This window comes from Pholcus phalangioides, unplaced genomic scaffold, assembly GCF_987345545.1.
Source record: "Pholcus phalangioides strain wild (caught in Gottingen) unplaced genomic scaffold, Ppha-v1.0 ptg000024l_1, whole genome shotgun sequence".
Taxonomy (NCBI): domain Eukaryota; kingdom Metazoa; phylum Arthropoda; class Arachnida; order Araneae; family Pholcidae; genus Pholcus; species Pholcus phalangioides.
Genome location: NW_028301616.1, coordinates 13,580,853 through 13,599,797, shown reverse-complemented (window position 1 = coordinate 13,599,797; position 18,945 = coordinate 13,580,853).

The window sequence follows — 18,945 nt, the reverse complement described above, 5'->3', positions numbered from 1 at the left end:
ATTTTGAAATCGGGTGGATCTTTCTTTATCAATCTGTATACCAAAATCAAGGAGCAGACACCTCGCTGCACTTCCATCTGACATAAAAAAAACATCAAAATACATGAAGAAACAAAATAAATATCAACATATAATATAAATAAACATATAAATTAAAAAAAAACAAAAACTAATGAATATCTTTATAAAAGAGTGAATATCCAAGATTCATTGAGAGACTGGTTATTTGTGGAGATGAAGATTAAAAGGAAGAAAATTCACCACTGCCCCCCACGGGGACTGGAACTCCGGTCTCTCGCTTGCCGGACGAGTGCTCTACCGTCTAAGCTATGGAAGCCGATAGAATGTTTGTCCATAGCTTAGATGATAGAGCGCTCGTCCGGCAAGCGAGAGACCGGGGTTCGAGTCCCCGCGGGGGCAGTGATGAATTTTCTTCCTTGTAATCTTCATCTAAACAAATAAACCAGCCTCTCAATGAATCTTGTATTGGCAAGTGGAGAGGACATTTCTATATGAGAGTGAATATCGTCTGAAAAACCGAAACAAACGGCCCGGGACAGCACATTTACTAGCAATGTAATTTTGGAATGTCCGGTGAAACCGGGACATGTGGTAACGGAAGGAAGTGTCGCTGATGAATTTCTCGTCGTGTGGGAGGGAGTCGCACTTCAAAAAATTTGAGAACCACTGGAATAGGGAACTCAGTTGTTTTCTTAGATTAGTTTTTTTGCCTTCAACGTGAGAAATCCAACGTGACTTTATGCACTACTTTTTCACTAATGTCCACAGTTAACCACATTCTTTTCTTGAACAATCGTATAAACCTAGTTTGAACATGGTTTGGAAATTGTTACATCGATATTCCAAAAAAAAAAAAAAAAAAACACAACAAAGGAAGAAAAACAATAATGCTAGAGAGAGACGAATCTCTCTGCAACGCGTTTTTACTACAAAAGACACTGGCATTTCAGCACTCCATCTTTTATATAAAAATTCTGCCTTACTAGAAAAGTACATTGGTAGGTGCTCATGAAGTCATCCAAGATTCGGTAAAATGCCAGATGCAGCGGGAATTACCAGTGTGGACCTGTCAAACACAAATGGACGCAGGATTAGGCAATGCATGTGCCAAAACACACGTTAAAATGCTGACAATGATTGAACTTGTTACAATTTGGTGGCAATAAATGCATAAAAATATAGCAAACTGTGGCAATAAAGGTATGATAATATATCGAAGCCTGTATATGAATCCCCACTATGCTGTAAAAATTCTGTGTACGTGAAGCATTTGACTGTGTACTGACGAGCACGAGTGCTATTTAGAGGAACATTCCCTAGAAATCACAGTCATTCCCTCAAATCACAGTTCCTTGAATATACAAGGTGACCCCAAAAAACACTGAAGATTTGAAAGTTCTATAATTCACCTAATAATGGACGTAGAAGGATAAAAATTGATAATTGATATTATATGAGGGAAACAATATGGGGTTTTATTGAAACCTTAAAAAAAATGGCTAACACACATGCCACTGGACAGATTTTTAATTCACTTAATCGTTTCTAACACATGCATTATAATGATGGCCATTTTCATAATCATTTTTAAGGTTTCAATAACCAAACACCCAATGTTGTTTTCAGCAGTTGCGCCAATTTTTATCCCTCTACGTAGTGTTGTACACTAATTATTGAACTTTCAAATGTTATATCACTGTATAGTGCATCTGTACTTTTCACGAAGAATTCAATTGGAAAATTATCAATTCTGAAAAGGGGAACCATTTTTTGTTGATCGGTATATTTTGTGGGCTCGCTCGTGAAAAAACCAATCCAGGAATTTTTTCACGAACCGATTTATAGTAAATTTACGGAATAAAAAAACAAGGCCGCTGTGCGGTCATGTGGTCATAGTGACGGACGGACTCGCATTGCGAGGACCCACCGGCAACACAGTGGTGGTCAGCTGAAGTTGGTTTTCTGTTTCTTAACCACGAGCCGTGAATGAGATTCCTGAATCCAAGGCAAAAAGTCTCGCAACAGACCTACAACGGTACAAATATTCAACCATTACACTTCACTCATAGTTTGTAAAGAAGATATGGCAGCACTAAAAATTCATGCACAACGTTATATACGTACTCGGACTGTTAAGGCAACTGACTACGTTCACAAATTGTCGAGAATGGTTTGAGGCCGTTCAAGTATTACGTCAGCAAATTTTTAGCCATTTTTGACCCCCACCCCCCCCCCGCTCCTTGTCAGCAAAATTTCATCACTGCCCCCTACCTTCTAACGTATATTGGTGGGATCAGAAACGTACGAGGAAGGGGGGCATAGGAGGCTCGTGCGCCTCCCCCAGACAAAATTTTTTTTTAATTCAAAAAATATTTAAAAAAAATTAAAATTTCGAAAGGAAATACCTTTATGTTATTATAATCGATTTCTGTTAATTTAAATGCTATTTAAAGGGTAAGAACTCAAAATTACTCTTTAAAAAAGTTCTATCTTGCTATCTTTAAGCCATATATGGGAAATCCTTAACCCGCGGACCAAATGTGTCCCTGAAGGTTATCTGATGTGGCTTGCCCCCCTCAAACCAAATTTTGTAAAAATGAACTAAGCGGCACATTTATAAATCGCTTAAATGACCCGTGGCACAATTCCAGAGCATTTAAGTGGCCCATAATCATCATCAGCATCACTTTGAGGGTCAGGAAAAGGGTAATTCTCATAGAAATCAGTGTTAAAATTGCCGATTTTACTGTAGAAATGCGGAAATTTGGCGGGATTTTCCACCACACATCAATAATTTTAAAAAATTTTATTGAATTCTAGATTTTTGAAATATTGAGTTCGCTTAGAGATATACGAAGCCCAGGAGATTAAATATAAAGTGATTAGCCAGACCTACTTTTGAGTAGGTTACTAAAAGTACCTACTTCAGATCACTGAAGTAGGCTCAACGATCACTTTCACATTCAAAGATCACCGTGGCGTATTTAGAGATCCCTTGAGTGACATGTGGCACAGTTTTAGATCACTTAAGCGGCCCCCAGTGTGGTTCCACATCGCTCAAATTATCCGCGAAACATTCCCAGATTACTTAAGCGATCCGTGGTATAATTACGGATCACTTGAGTGATGCTTGGCAAAGTCCCAGAGCACTTAAGCGGCCCGGAAACATTTCCAGAGCACGCTCGAAGGATCCGTGAAACATTTAGAGATCATTAAAGTGGCTCTCTATGTAGGGGACTTATCAATAGGTAGTTCAGGGTTTATGTTAGTTCAGGGGTTCCCAATAACTATCGAAAGGTTTTTTCCGTTTTTGGTGCACTGAATTGCGATTAAGAATATTCCATATCTTTATAAAGGGTCGTTGATGACGTAAGCATTATAGCACTTACAGGACACCCTGTATAATGTAAAATAACGTTAACTGTTTCTTCAACGAAAGCTCACGGACCCTTAAAATCCTTCCCAACTTAACCTCCCAAGGGGACCGTGAGCTCCTGATTAAGAACCCCTAGAAGAAAAGCTATTAGTGTCAAGTTTATTGTAGCTAAAAATAATAATAATTACGAGAGAACATTGTTATAGTAAAAAAATAAAAACCATCGCCATTAGTCGGAGATGGGAAAAAATCTCTAGATGGTCGTTGATTCGTGCATAATTAATACTAATTCGAGTGAGTATGAAGAAAAAAAAAATGGAAATTGTGCTCCGCGGTTCGAGGTTTAATGCGTTCGCGTGACAACATGCGTGACATTAGGATGATGATGATGATGATGATAATGCACTTGGGTTCATATCATTATTGCTATTACTACTAGTACTACGTACTAAAAAAAAAACGGCGACCGGAACCAGGAAGGTCCAGAAAAAGACGCACGTGAAAAGGGAATGGCGCGTTTAGGGTTAATGGTCACGCTGGGCGCTCTCTGAGAAATGGAGCGATCGTTTTATTTATTTATTTATTTCTCTCGAGAATGTGTGTATCACGCGCGCGTCCCCCGACATTTCGCGTGATGTGCGTACTGTATTATTTACATAATTTGCATTTTTTATGAATGGTGTCTCAATGTCAAGCCGTAAAAAAATTTATTACGAGACACGGATGAAGTTCATTGCATTTCCGTGTAGACTTCGGCACGGGCGGCTCAAACGAGGGTGCAAGGGGCTGCAGATTAAGATTTATAGACAACTGAAATTTCAAAAGTTTACAAAAGTAAAAAATTGCCATGTCACCATCACCTTGACGACGAAATGTTGAGAAAACTTGAATCGACAGAGCGTGGGACGACAATAGGCCTACCTCAATGTACTCTATCATCCGGGGGCACCAAATGTACATTTAGTTGCCTCCACTCTCAGAGACGCGTTTATGGTTTTGCCGTCGGCGGTCTAGACGAAATTTGCCACCCTTCTCCCATTCTAGTCTAGTTTTCTTGACTACTCTTTCCTCTAATTCGGCATTTTGTCCATGACCCCCTTTCAACCATTACTCATTCCTATGGCCCCCCCTCTTGGGAACATGAATAATTTTCTACACCCCCCCCCCCCCGTTTTCCCATTAGAAGATAGTTATTCAAAAATTGTCTGAAGTATATAAATATGTTTGAATTTAATTTGATTAATTTTTAATTTACGAAAATAATGAAAGAGAAAAATAAACGTAATAGAATACAGTAAAAAAAAAATAGAATAAATTATTTTCAATCAATGTAAATTCTGCGCTTGAAGGCGGCACAATGTCATCAAGTTACTGTAAATACAAATAAATACAAATACAACGCTACAACAGGCAAAATGCACAACGAGGTGGCTGAGAAAAAGATGCCCATAACAAATATGGATGTCATATATTCCAAAAATACAGCAACCCAATTAAAAATGCAATTATATATATATATACTAGGGGGGCTCTGCCCCCCTGCCGCCTTTGGCGGCCAACCCCCCCCCCCCACTTCTCTCCCGGACATATCTTGTTTATTTCGTCCCACTTCATCAGCGTGCTATGGAAAAGGGGAAAGGGACGTGTGAAAGCACCAGCCTACTGAAGAAGCGAATTTTAATGAAAATAATAATAAAGCAACAAAAAACAAATGAGATTCATCAAGTATCCCCAGAAAACTTCCCCATGGGGGTCCCCAGATTCAATTCGCTGAATTTCAGTGGGGCCCCACACTGGATATATCTTGGGCTACCGATGTGTTGCAAATTTTACAATGTTAAACCACAAAAATCAATGAGATACATTCAGGGGCACCGAATTACAACCTGCCAACATTTCCATGAAGCCCTGACCTGCAAGCTTGTCGGACACCCCCCTGTGAGAATTTTTCATTTTTATCAATTTTACAACGAATAAAATCCAGGGCCCCACATCCAGTAGCGGGGACACAATACGCAGATTTTTAGTGGGGCCCCAGACTGGCTATATCTCGGGTTTCGGCTGTGGCAAATTCTACAACAGAAAAAAATGAGATTCATCCAGGGCCCCCAAAATCAAACCTGTAAACATGGGGGCCCCCCGACTTGGAAGCTTGTTGGTCATCCCCCGGTGCGAGTGCCATGAAAAATTTTCATTTGTATTCGTTTTACCAACGAATAAAATCCAGGGCCCCCAACCAATTACCCGGGACACCAATTCGCATACTTTTGGTGGGGCCCCAGACTGGCTTTATCTCTTGCTTCCGCTGTTGCGAATTCTACAACAGAAAAGAATGAGATTCGTCCAGGGCCCCAAAATGAAACCTGTTAACATGGGGCCCCCGACTTGGAAGCTTGTCGGTCATCCCCCGGTGCGAGTGCTATGAAAAATTTTCATTTGTATTCGTTTTACCAACAAATAAAATCCAGGGCACCCAAAATGAAACCTGTAAACATGGGGCCCCCGACTTGGAAGCTTGTCGGTCATCCCCCGGAGTGAGTGCCATGAAAAATTTTCATTTGTATTCGTTTTACCAACGAATAAAATCCAGGGCCCCCAAAATGAAACCTGTAAACATGGGGCCCCCGACTTGGGAGCTTGTCGGTCATCCCCCGGAGCGAGTGCCATGAAAAATTTTCATTTGTATTCGTTTTACCAACGAATAAAATCCAGGGCCCCCGACTTGGAAGCTTGTCGGTCATTCCCCGGAGCGAGTGCCATGGAAAATTTTCATTTGTATTCGTTTTACCAACGAATAAAATCCAGGGCCTCCAACCAATTACCCGGGACACCAATTCGCATACTTTTGGTGGGGCCCCAGACTGGCTTTATCTCGGGCTTCCGCTGTTGCGAATTCTACAACAGAAAAGAATGAGATTCGTCCAGGGCCCCAAAATGAAACCTGTAAACATGGGGCCCCCGACTTGGAAGCTTGTCGGTCATCCCCCGGTGCGAGTGCTATGAAAAATTTTCATTTGTATTCGTTTTACCAACAAATAAAATCCAGGGCACCCAAAATGAAACCTGTAAACACGGGCCCCGACTTGGAAGCTTGTCGGTCATCCCCCGGAGCGAGTGCCATGAAAAATTTCCATTTGTATTCGTTTTACCAACGAATAAAATCCAGGACCCCCCAACCAATTACCCGGGACACCAATTCGCATACTTTTGGTGGGGCCCCAGACTGGATATATCTTTTGCTTCCGCTATCGAAATTTTTCAACGTTAAAGCAGCAAGAAAACAATGAGATCCATCAAGGGCCCCTGGGAATGAAAACTTTTTACTTATATGTGAAATCTTCCCCGGGTACCCCGACCCTGTGTTGGGAGCACTGCTGTTGTGTGTGTATATTATACATATATATACCTCTCGGCATGGACCTCCCGCCCCACAAAGGAAGGGCTGACAGGGGCCACAACGATTCTTATCACTTTTTGATTTTTCACACTATAAATTAATCACAGAGGGGCCCCTGGAAAGCTGGTTTGGGGGCTCGAAATCTAAATTCCAGCCTAAGGGCTCTGCTGTAGGATGTAGGAGCCTCTTGGTACATGCACATAACATGGTCCCGATGGGTCAAATGGGTCCCGACATGTGAATATCGACCCAATATCGATATATGATATATGATATCATATCGATATATGAATATGAATGTACGATATATGAATGTGAATATCGATATATGAATCGAAACCGACTTCCGTAACAGATTTCCGTCACTCGGCTACTTAGCAACAGGCCCTTTTCGAGTTTGTTTGTGATTTTATATTATAGAATAGATATATATATACATGATAAAATACTATACCATGCCCATACTTATGGTTGTCTTATTCTAAGTATTGGCAGAGCTTCCCGATTTACCCCAACATGTTTATCGTATTTATTTTCAAACATGTCAATTGTGTTGCAATTTACTACCTCCTGGGGTAAGCAATTCCATTTATTAACAACCCTATTAGAGAAAAATTCCCTGCGACACCATAACCTTGAATTGTCCCTCACCAATCGATACTGGTATCCCCTTGTAAAAGCAGTCGATTGGCGGTGTACTAATAGTTCATGGTTCATCCTATCCATCCCATTGAAAATTTTGAATACTTCGATCATATCTCCTCGACACCTGCGTTCATCCAATGTAAACATATTCAAAAAATGAAGTCTCTCTTTCATAACTCAAGCCCCGTGTGCCAATAAGGACACGCGTAGCTCTTCTCTGCACCCCTTCAACCAAGTCCATGTCCCTCTGTAGGTATGGTCTCCAAAACATTACAGCATACTCCAGTCCAGGATGAACTAACCCTCGAAAAAGCGGAAGAATGACTTTAGGAGAACGCGAAGAGACCTTTTTGAAAATGAAACCGAGCATTCTATTCGATTTTTTGACCACCGCTGAACAATATTCAGAAAACCTAAGCCGCTCGTCAATGAGAATTCCCAAATCGGTGACCCTAGTTGCATCTGGGATAGTGACACCATTCAACTCGTAAGAGAACCGTGAGTTGTTCGTACCAAAATGAGTGACCATGCACTTATCAACGCTAAACGTCATGCTCCATTCATTTGCCCATTCTGCAATCCTGTTTAAGTTGGTCTGGAGCAGCTCCCTATCGCATTGATTTCCGATTACCCCCATTAGCTTCACAGCATCTGCGAATTTGCTAGTAATCTTATCGATAAAAAGTGAAAAAAGTATGGGGCCAAGGACACTTCCTTGAGGAACTCCATTTATGACGCCTGTCCAATCAGAGAATTCCCCGTTCACCATAACTCGTTGCGACCTATCTCTTAACCACGATTCTTTTATCCAATTCAGCAAGTTTCCCCCAATTCCAATCTCGTGTAAACGCTTCAAGAGGTTACCATGTTGGACCCGATCGAATGCCTTCTGGAAATCGAGGTAAACAACATCTACATTTTTGCTCTTATCGAAAGCCTTAGTCACGTGATCATAGAAGCAAAGGAGGTTAGTTACACATGACTTTCCCTTCCTGAACCCATGCTGATTATCCGACAATACATTACTCTCGTCTATCCACTTCACAAACTGCCTTTTGATGATAATTTCCAAAATTTTCGAGATGGAGCTCGTCAAACTCACTGGACGATAATTGGACACAGCTTCTCTAATACCCTTCTTAAATATCGGAACAACATTAGCAAATTTCCAATCCCTTGGGACGATACCCTCAGCAACACTACTCCTGTATATCTGTGCGACAGCCCCAACAATTCATTAGCGCCTTCCCTGAGAACCCTGGGATAGATATCATCTGGTCCTGGTGCTTTGCTTGCACATACATTTCTTAGAAGATTTAGGACCTCCACGTCTTCTACTTGAATATCGTTGAGGGTTTTATTACCCCATACAACACCCGTATATCGAATATCATTATCTCCATTAAAAACCGACGCGAAAAAGTCATTGAAAGCACTACACATGCCTACATTGCTCTCTACCCTAGAGCCTCCTATCGAGAGGGGGCCAACTGTCCCCTTACATCCATTATTGCCGTATCGAAAAAATGATTTTGGGTCAGAGATAATGTTATCTGCCAACCTATATTCAACTTCCTTTTTACTATCCCTTATCGTTCTCTTCAATACTCTTCTTTTATCAGTAAACAATGATAGGTCACCTCGTCCACTTTTATACTCTCTGAATGCTCTTTTCTTTTCAAGATAAAGGTTACGCACGCTATCCGTGAACCATAGAGGGTGCGATGTACAAATACACTTTTTTCGAACAAAGGGTATGACGTCGTGCACAAAAGAGGACAGCTTCGTATTAAATTCTTCTCATTGACTTACCACCCCTACTGATTTCAACCGGTCTTCGAACACTTCCGCTAACCTTCTTCTCAAAACATCAAAGTTGGTTCTCCGAAAACAAGGAACCAGTCTTTTGTTATCAACCTTACCCAAAGAAAAGTTACAGTGAAATCTGACTATACAATGATCACTGGAAGAAAACTCTTCCCCTACCGAAACATGTTCAACAAGATCCTCAGAACTAGTAAGAACTAAATCCAAAATAGCAGTACCCATAGTGGCTTCTGATAAATGCTGATACAAAAAATTTTCGAGCACCAACTTAAGAAAGTCTCTTTCATACTGATCTCTAGATGAAAGGTTCACCCAATCAATACCTGGGTAATTGAAATCCCCTAGTATGAGAACCCTCTTACACTTACACATGTAGGAAAATTCATCATGGATGAAATTTGTATTATTTCAAATTAGTTTAATTTTGTGTAAATGATTATGGTTTCGTTGAGAAAATGTCAGTTGTAGCTTCCAAAATACGCATTCTTATAGTGATAAACATCGCAAAACGTGGTAGCAAGCAGTTTTATTAATTTTATTCTCTTCATGCGGATAAAAGTAGTATATAATGAGGGAGAGGCCACACAGAAATGAATCACAATTGAAAAGTTCAACCCTTCACATCGTTTTCAATAATGTATCAAAGATATAGGTTCATGTTGTAGCCATACGATGAACTTAAAAAAATGAACTAAAATACGTGTGAAAATTTTTTAAATATTTGTTTGAAACATTCATTCCAGAGAAATCATGTACGCAGTCACATGGCCGGATTAACTATTAAGCAAAATAAGCACGTGCTTAGCGCATCAGTACTAAAGGGGCACCACGAAAAGATATCATATGGTATTTTCTTTTTAATGCCCGATTTTTTTTCAACATCCATCATCCGATAGAAGATCCTGAAATTGTAAGACCACTTGATTGTATAGTTGAAGATCATTATCACAAGAATGGCATGAAAGATGAGAAACTAATAAAACTAGACCACATTATTTTGCTGAGTTTTTTGATTAGCTTTTCACAATTTTCATAAAGTACGCCCAGAGCTGTCTCTTAACATTATCACACGCCCACATACAAAGTGATTTTGCTGAGAGAGGCACTACAACCTAGTTAAAAGTTCCTACCTACCTATTTGCATATTTACTCTTGAAAATCGGAACCAGATCTAATTGTCACTTGACACCCCGGAGAAGTGCCCGGATGGGCCCCGTGCAGTAAACCAAGTTCTACAGAATAAGGACGTCATTTTTGAGGGTCATTATGGATCAACTGTGTAGTTTGACCCATAGAAGTAAAAAAAAGTGCTACCAGGTGTAAATTACGAACTTGAGAATGTATCTAAAAATAAAAAATACCCAATATATATAATGGTGATTCCTCAGAAATAAGATACCTACTGGCATGGCCGCAACTGGATACTTGGTTAGCCAGGGCAACCACTCATTCAGGCACCACCCCCCCCCCCCCGTAATGCTGAAGGATAGGTTGAATGGTTAAATCTGCGCCCCTTTTTTAATGCGCCCGGGGCACCAGATTCGCTTGCTTCCCCCCCCCCCCCCAACTACATGCGGCCCTGCCTATTGGTAATATTATGGCCATTCTAAGATCCAATGGTCTCTCCTTGGAGTGTTGTTACAGCCTTTATCTCGTCAACCGTTCGTCGTAGTGGTGTGGTTCTAATTTTAAAAATTCTCAAAATGTGACCATACGAGTACGACCATACCATGGTATGTGATATACACATAGTATGTGACCATACCATGTACGAGTTTTGAGGATGGAAATACAGTGTACACAAAATAAAAATGGAATTTTTATACGATCCCCCCCCCCCCGCGTCCTCTAACTTACAATTAGAAAGTTGTTGCTCTTTCTCTTCTGATCCCAACAAACAAATTACATGTTTTTAACTTCATTATTCCCTGAGATATTTAAATTCAAAAGTCGGAGACAACTCCGGGCTTAGGAGAATTTCACGGCCCAATGCAAAAAAAAAACAAAAAATTATGGCCCCCTCTAAAAATTTTTTATGTAGTTGCTCCCCGACTTACAAACTTTTCGAGTTACGAACATAAATCTTGAAGGGGAAATTTTGTTTTCACGAAAAAAAACGAATCATTTTTTTTTCTCATTATTTCAGGAACGCGTTCATAGTCTGGATCGTAATCAAACACGATCCATTGAGAGAATGACATTTAAATTAATTTTACAAAATTCATAGATTATTAATAATAATTAGCACGTGGGTCCATCTGCTGACACTTCATCGTGGCTCGAACCATATTGAACAGTCATAAAATTTTGTCATACTTTTAAAGCGCTTCATCAGCTATTTATCAAATATACGTTGCAATTCGACAACTTTGATCATTTTTCGAATCTTTTATAGCTGTTTTTGTGTAATTAATGTAAATTAATAGAAGTAAAGGAATCAAGTACTGGAATTCCATGACCCCCACAAGAGTGGGGCTGACAGGCAGGATCGTCGTAATAGCATCATAGGCCCCCGAGCCAAGGGATTTTTTGGAGGCCCTACCTGTAAAATTCTCGAAAAATTCAAGTACGTCTCGTTTTTCTGAGGCACCTCTTCTCTCGAGGACCTTCGGGCATTGCCCGGGGTGGGGGAAGCATGCGTTAAGACGGCACTGCCTAAGGTTCGCACCAGGCGTCCTCCTTTTTCAGTTTTGAATCCGGTAACCCTATTTGAAGACCACATAATCCGTGTTTTCACTTATTTGTTCGATCATCCATATTGTCCGTATGTTTTTGTGGGAATAAATAATCATTTTTTTCTACATAAAAAAATCGATTATTGCAATTGCACGAATTTTGTTTACGAAATTTTCGTCTCGTAAAAAAATTTCATTTTATGCCAAAAAATGACAAAGAGAACTCTCTGTCTCTCTCTTTCATCATCTCATGAGTTGCCTGAAATTTCGAGATTAAATGGCAGCACCAACAGTATATAAATCAAGCCTCCGGAGAGAGTATGACGTCAGCGGTCTCCGCCTTGGCAGTACTGTGAGAACGGTGTCCCCCAATATCTTTCGACGGAACATCACGTCACTCAGTGAAAACAAACACGATCCCCCGTTATTTTCTTATGACATAAATAGGAGTTTAAAACAATAAATGAGAAAATAATTTCAGCATGGACGAGATAATCCCAAAATTAATGAAAGTTATAATTTCAGCATTAAAGAAAGATAATTTCAGCATTAATGGAAGAACATATTCTAGAATTAATGTAAGAGATAATTACAGCATTGATAAAAGTGATAATTCCAAAATTAGTGAAAGAATTAATGAAAGAGATAATAATAAAATTAATGAAAGAGATAATAATAAAATTAATGAAAGATAATTCCAGCATGAAGGAAAGAGATAATTCCAAAATTAATGAAAGAGGTAATAAAATTAATGGAAGAGATAATAAAGTTAATGGAAGAGATAATAAAGTTAATGGAAGAGATAATAAAGTTAATGAAAGAGATAATTCCAGAATTAATGAGATATAATTTCAGAATCAATGACAAAAATAATAATTAATAAAGGAAATAATTCCAGAATTAATGAAAGAAAATTCAAGAAATAATGAAGGAAAATCCAGAAAATTAATGAAATAAATAATTTAACCTTTTTTCACCTTTAGATGAGTTCTCCATATTTTTTTATATCTTTAAAACCCAATATTTAGAGACCGAACTGTACATTTCTATGGAAAAATTTCCAGGCGGGAAGTTTGTTTTGACCGAGTCCCGTGATTTCCTTGCATTTGATGTCGCTGCAGTCGCGGTAGCTGGATGCTCCCTCCAGTAATATATAATTTCTGTCGTCTGCTTCTCTCCAGGTTACTCGTTTTGGGCGTCTCCTTGTGTCCGGAAAAAATAACTGAACTGGCAGTTTGAACTTCCAGTTCTGTTTGTGAGCTTAGCTTGTAGGGAACCGACTTCTTCTCTGTCGTCTGCTCATTAAGAGGTTCTTTGTTTTGGACGTCTCCTTATGCTCAAATAAAATAACCGAACTTTCAGTTCAAATTTCCAGTTCAGTTCACGAGCTTTGTTTATAAGGAACTGAGCGGAATAAAGAATATAGTTTTTTTCACTTTGAACTTCATCATCACCACATGAGTCACTTTTAAATTTGACATTAGATGGCAGCACATTACACTAAAATGCAGTGTGGAAAAATATCCTTTTCACGATCTTACCTGTCGTCTGCTTGTGTGGAGGACCTTTGTTTTGGATGTCTCCTTGGGTCTTGAAAAAATTACTGAACTGGAATTTTGATCTTTCAGGTCAGTTTATAAGCTTTGTTTATAAAGAGTGAAGCTGAATTGAGAATTTAGTTTTTTATACCCGAGCTTCATCATCACCACATAAGGTACTTCTAATTTTGAAAGTAGGTAGCAGCACCAACAATATTTTTAAAAATGAATTTCTTAAAGTATTTTAAGAGTATTAAATTAATTTTAATTCTCTTTTAAAATTGTTAGTGCCATTGTGAATTCGCGGCAAATGCTACAAGGCAAAAAAAAAAGAAGAAAAGAAACTACTATTGGCGGACGGCGTAACGTTTCGAGTCACCCGGTATATACGGGTTTTGTCATTGCGTAACGCAGTGACAAAACTGTTCGTGTGAACATAATAATGATTCATTATCAGGATTTCAAGCCCATCGGAAAATATAAATAAGGGGCCATTCAAATATTACGTAAGCAGATTTTCAGCCATTTTTGACCTCCTTTCCCTCCCTTGTCAGCAAAAGTCAGCAAAACACTGATCCCCCCCCCCCCCCGTCAGCAAAATTTCGTCAGCAGCTTAGAATATTTCATATCTTTAAAAGGGATGGTTGATGACGTAAGCAACCTTCAAACCCCTTTCCTTGTCATCAAAAGTCAGCAAATCCGAAACCCCCTCTTATCAGTTTGTTGACTTCAATTTCGATACGGTGAAAATCTGATATTTCATTGCATGACAAGTTGCCTTCAAGTGGCTTTTTGGTTCATAATGTGGCCGGTCTCTCGCAGGCGAACGAAGCAACGTGCGAGTTGGCTTAAACGCAACACAAAATTTCACATAATAGTCTGTACTATAGTAATATACAAGGAGCATAGGTAACGGAGCATATGGCATTTTAATGGCGAACCATTGGTCCTAGAGTTCCAGTTGGAAAAAAGTACCCGAATAATGTGTAGTACTCAGATATTTGATTCATGTTGCCAGGGGTTACATAGTTATTAAAATTAAAATATTAACTTTTTATGTGGACACCCTGTGCCTCAAAACCCAATTGAAAAGTTGTTTCCCGGTCTCCAACAAAAAAAAAAAGTAATGTTTCTAAGTGCAATATTCACTGAGATATTCGAAGAAAGTTGGAAAAAAAACATCATTAAATGAGAGGAAACCATTCTACCCGCATTTAATGCTGTTTTTTTCCCCCAAATTTCCTCAATTTTTCGAATTCGCATATCTCGGTGAATATTGCTCTTAGAAACGTGAAATTATTTTAGCTGTCATCGGGGAAAAGACAGAGCAACAACGTCTTAATTGGGTTCTTTGGCACACGTATAAACAGTTATTTTTATTTTATTTTATAGCTATACAACCCCTTACAACATGAATGACATATCTGAGTTGGGCACGTGATTTGGGGGGGGGGGGAGCGGGAAGTATGGTGACGTACATTTTTGCTCAATGAACTTTTAGCACACTTTGCTCCCGTTTTGAAAAACTGTGTGCAGCTTTATCAAGAAAAAATCAAGTATCATATCCTTGCCGAGGGTCCCCTCAGCTAAATCCATGTCAGACTTCCACCAGGTTCGTCTGTAGGGGCGGGGTTGGGGGCAGCCTATGATGCTTTGCACATGGGCCACATGAATGTTTCCAGGTAAATTAAAATCCTGTCTCAATTCAACCAACTCCCCCTTCATCCTCTAGAACAGGGGCTCTTAATCTATTTTTTTTCCCAAACAGAAATCCCCCCCCCCCCCGGTCTATCGCCATGGACAATTTACTACCGATTTAGCTGTGCCGGAAGTGTGAGTGTATGCGTGTACCTAACAGTTTAACAGTCCGAGTGCGTATATAGTGTTGTGTGTTAATGTTGAGTGCTGCCTGCCATCTATATTTCAAATTGTGAACGAAGTGGAATGATTGAATATTTGTGTCGTTGTAGGCCTGTTGCTCTCTGTGGCGAGACTTTTGAAAAAGTGACGCTTTTTATCAGTTATAATGGTCCAAACAACGTATATATACTAAGTTTCAACGAAATACGTTCACCACAACGGGCGCTACACAGGTCGGAGTAGTGACAGTTGAATTATACCGACTCCGACCGGTTGTATAGTGCTCGTTGCAAACTTCGTAAAATATTATATACGTTATTTAGACCATTATAACTGATAAAAAGCGCCACTTTTTCACATGGTGATCAAAAATTGAACTATTTTTTTATATTAAATCTTTATTTTTACCATGTACAAATTTTCATCAAAATACCTCCGTCAGAATGGGAGCTACGTACGCCCGAGTAGTGCCAGGTTATCCCATCACTGCGTTGTCTTTGAATCCCTTATATACGGGACGCCTGGCAGAAAACGCTCCCTTCCAATGTTTTCACCGTGTCGGTGCCTCCGGTTGCTGACATTGAAAATAATTAAATTGATATTCAACGAATAAGGACATTTTTAACGATTTAACCTTTCTGTGGCCACCCATATGCACTTGCTACAAAGTGGAGCACTAGCTTAGGGCAGCGGTGCTCCATGTGCACTTCCCATTGGCTCCGCGGTCGCTCGCGGAAAATAAAATAAATCAGTAAATTTAATAAAAAAAGACTACGGGGTTCCGCCATGTGTGGAAATATCTTGTTCTAAAAAGAGCTCCAATAAAGGTTGAGAACCACGGCTATTGGTCAATCACATACTTACACAGTTTCTTGGCCACTCCTTTGACCACTCGCTGACTCAGTCCTTCGCCATTTAGGTCACTCCCACATCACATACACATTTTATAAATCACTCTTTCGGTCAGTCACATGCTTGCTGCACCCTTGCTCGGTCACTCTTTTGGCCGCTCACTCAGTGCGTTTTCGCTCTTTTATGTTGCTCCCCTGCTCACACACACTTTCTAGGTCACTATTTTGGTCAGTCATATGCTTGCACACTTTCTTGGTCACTCGCCGAACTGGTCCCTCGCTCTCTGAATCACTCTTTTAATCACCCATGTGCTTCCACATTGTTTTCATCACTCACGTGCTTGCAAACTATCTAGGTCAGGGGTTCTCACCCTGTGCCCCGCGTACTATTCTGGGGGGGGGGGGGCTCCACGGCAGCTCCAGTGCAATACAATGAATCAGTAGATCTGATACATAAATTAAAAACAAATACGCCCAAGGGGCTCCATAGTAGAAATTATAGAGTGAAAAAAGGTTGAGAACCGCTGGTCTGGTGTCTCATAATTTTGAAGGCCCCCAAAATTGAGACTAAGCATTGTCACTGACTAATCAACTATCTTTGACACTTGTTGAAGGACCACCTAATTGCACTGGGCCCATTTACATGTCGAAGTCGGGCTTCGAGTACCTTACCAGATGTAATTATCGTGAGTGCCCTCCTGGGCTGTTTCTAAGTGTGGGCCATGTGTTAAGGCAGACAGCCCTGTCGATGCATATAAATTTCAGCGGTTTTATTTCTCGCGATAATAATAATCGATGATAATTAATCATAACAAAAGTAGATTTGAAACATGTAGTTATGTCTTTTAGGCCGTCTTAAGATCTTAAAAGATGGACTTCTCTTGATAAATTTCTTGTAGGGGTCCCATTAGCCCTAATTTGTGAGGGTCAGGTCCGCCCTTGTCAGACGTGGGGCCTGGTGCGAAAATAATTCAGGGGCCTCTTAGCCCGATTTTATATTCTATTTTGTTGGCGAATGCACCAAAGATTGCACACATTACCACAGAATATACGCGAATGCTGAAAAATATCTATTCGCTAATGAAATTTCAGAATTGATCAAAGAAAAAAAATCCCAAAATTGGTGAAAATTCAGAATTTGTGAGAAAAGAAATTTCAGAATTAATGAGAGAGACAATCTCAGAATTAGTGAAAATTCACAATTCATGGCGAGAATAAATCCCAGAATTTATGGAAATTCGGAATTAATAAGAGAAATAATCTCAGAATTGATGAAAATCTGAAATTAATGAGCGAAACAATCCCAGAATTGTTGAAAATTCGAGATTAATGAGAGAAGGAAATTCCAGAATTGATGAAAATTCGGAATTATTGAGAGAAACAATCCCAGAATTGACGAAAATCAATGCACACGTTTGTTAGAAAGCATCTGCACTAATTTGGGGGCCCCCGGCCCCATTAATCCCGTTTAGAAGCCATTTTTTTACGCGGATTCCGAAAAAAAAATTATAACAATTTCAACTTTTTACACATAAGTCGAGTACAGTTTACGTGTTTTGTTTCTACTTTCAAACACTGTCACTAGGTAGCAGCACTAGTCAGCATTCGTAAGGGTAAGTTTTCAATTGACGGAAATACACACTGCTCAAAACAATTAGGGGAGCACATGGTTTTAACAAAATTACGCAAAGATGTATACCGATAAGTAACATAAAATGAATCATCCATAATTTAAAGCCTAGCAGGAAACGGAAGAAGAAAACTTCTTATGCAAGTCAAAGTTCATGACGTCAAAAACCAGAAAAAGGAGATAAGGGCAGAAATCGGGATGTTGCAGACACGTCTGTTTTACTGCCGTAACTGTGAAATTCGATTGCGCAGTATTTTTTTTGAGACAAGGTGACTTGAGGATGTCTCAACAACGTGATTTACCGGAATCCATGGCATGGCGTGTTATAGGCAGACTGGAATCCGGGCAAACACAACGTAGTGTCGCGGACGCTGTTGGAGTCACCAGAAGTGTTGTTGCAAGGCTGTGGAATCGATTCCAAGAAACAGGAAATGTTAGACGTCGACCAGGGCAAGGTCGGCCACGCGCCACTACAGCAACTGATGACCGGTATGTACGGTTAACAGCCCGTCGAAACAGAACATAGATTGCTACGCAGCTGCAAAGACGGTTGCTCTTGGCAACAGGACGAAGGGTGTCCAGCCAAACAGTACGTAATCGGCTTCATGAGGGAGGGCTCTATGCACGTAGGCCACTGGTCTGCATTCCGTTGACCCCACGCCACCGTGCGGCCCGAAGAAGATGGGCTGCTGAACATCGAGATTGGGAGCAACATGATTGGAGCCAAGTGCAGTTTACAGACGAGTCCCGATTCAGTCTGGAGTGTGACACCCGACGTGTTCTGGTATGGAGGGACAGGGGCACTCGAAATAACCCCGCATTCGTTCGTGAAAGGTCACAATACAGACGAGCTGGTTGGAATCAGCATAGGTGGACGTACGGACCTGCATATTATTCGGAATGGCACTTTGACGGCCCGAAGGTATGCAGACGAGATACTGCGACCTCATGTCATCCCTTACGCCGGAGCCATTGGAGATTCCTTTGTTTTCCAGTATGATAATGCACGACCGCATAGAGCTCGTCTGGGGGAGAACATGCTTGAAGCTGAAACAATACAGCGTATGGAATGGCCAGCGTGCTCTCCTGACCTGAATCCAATCGAGCATGTTTGGGACATGCTCG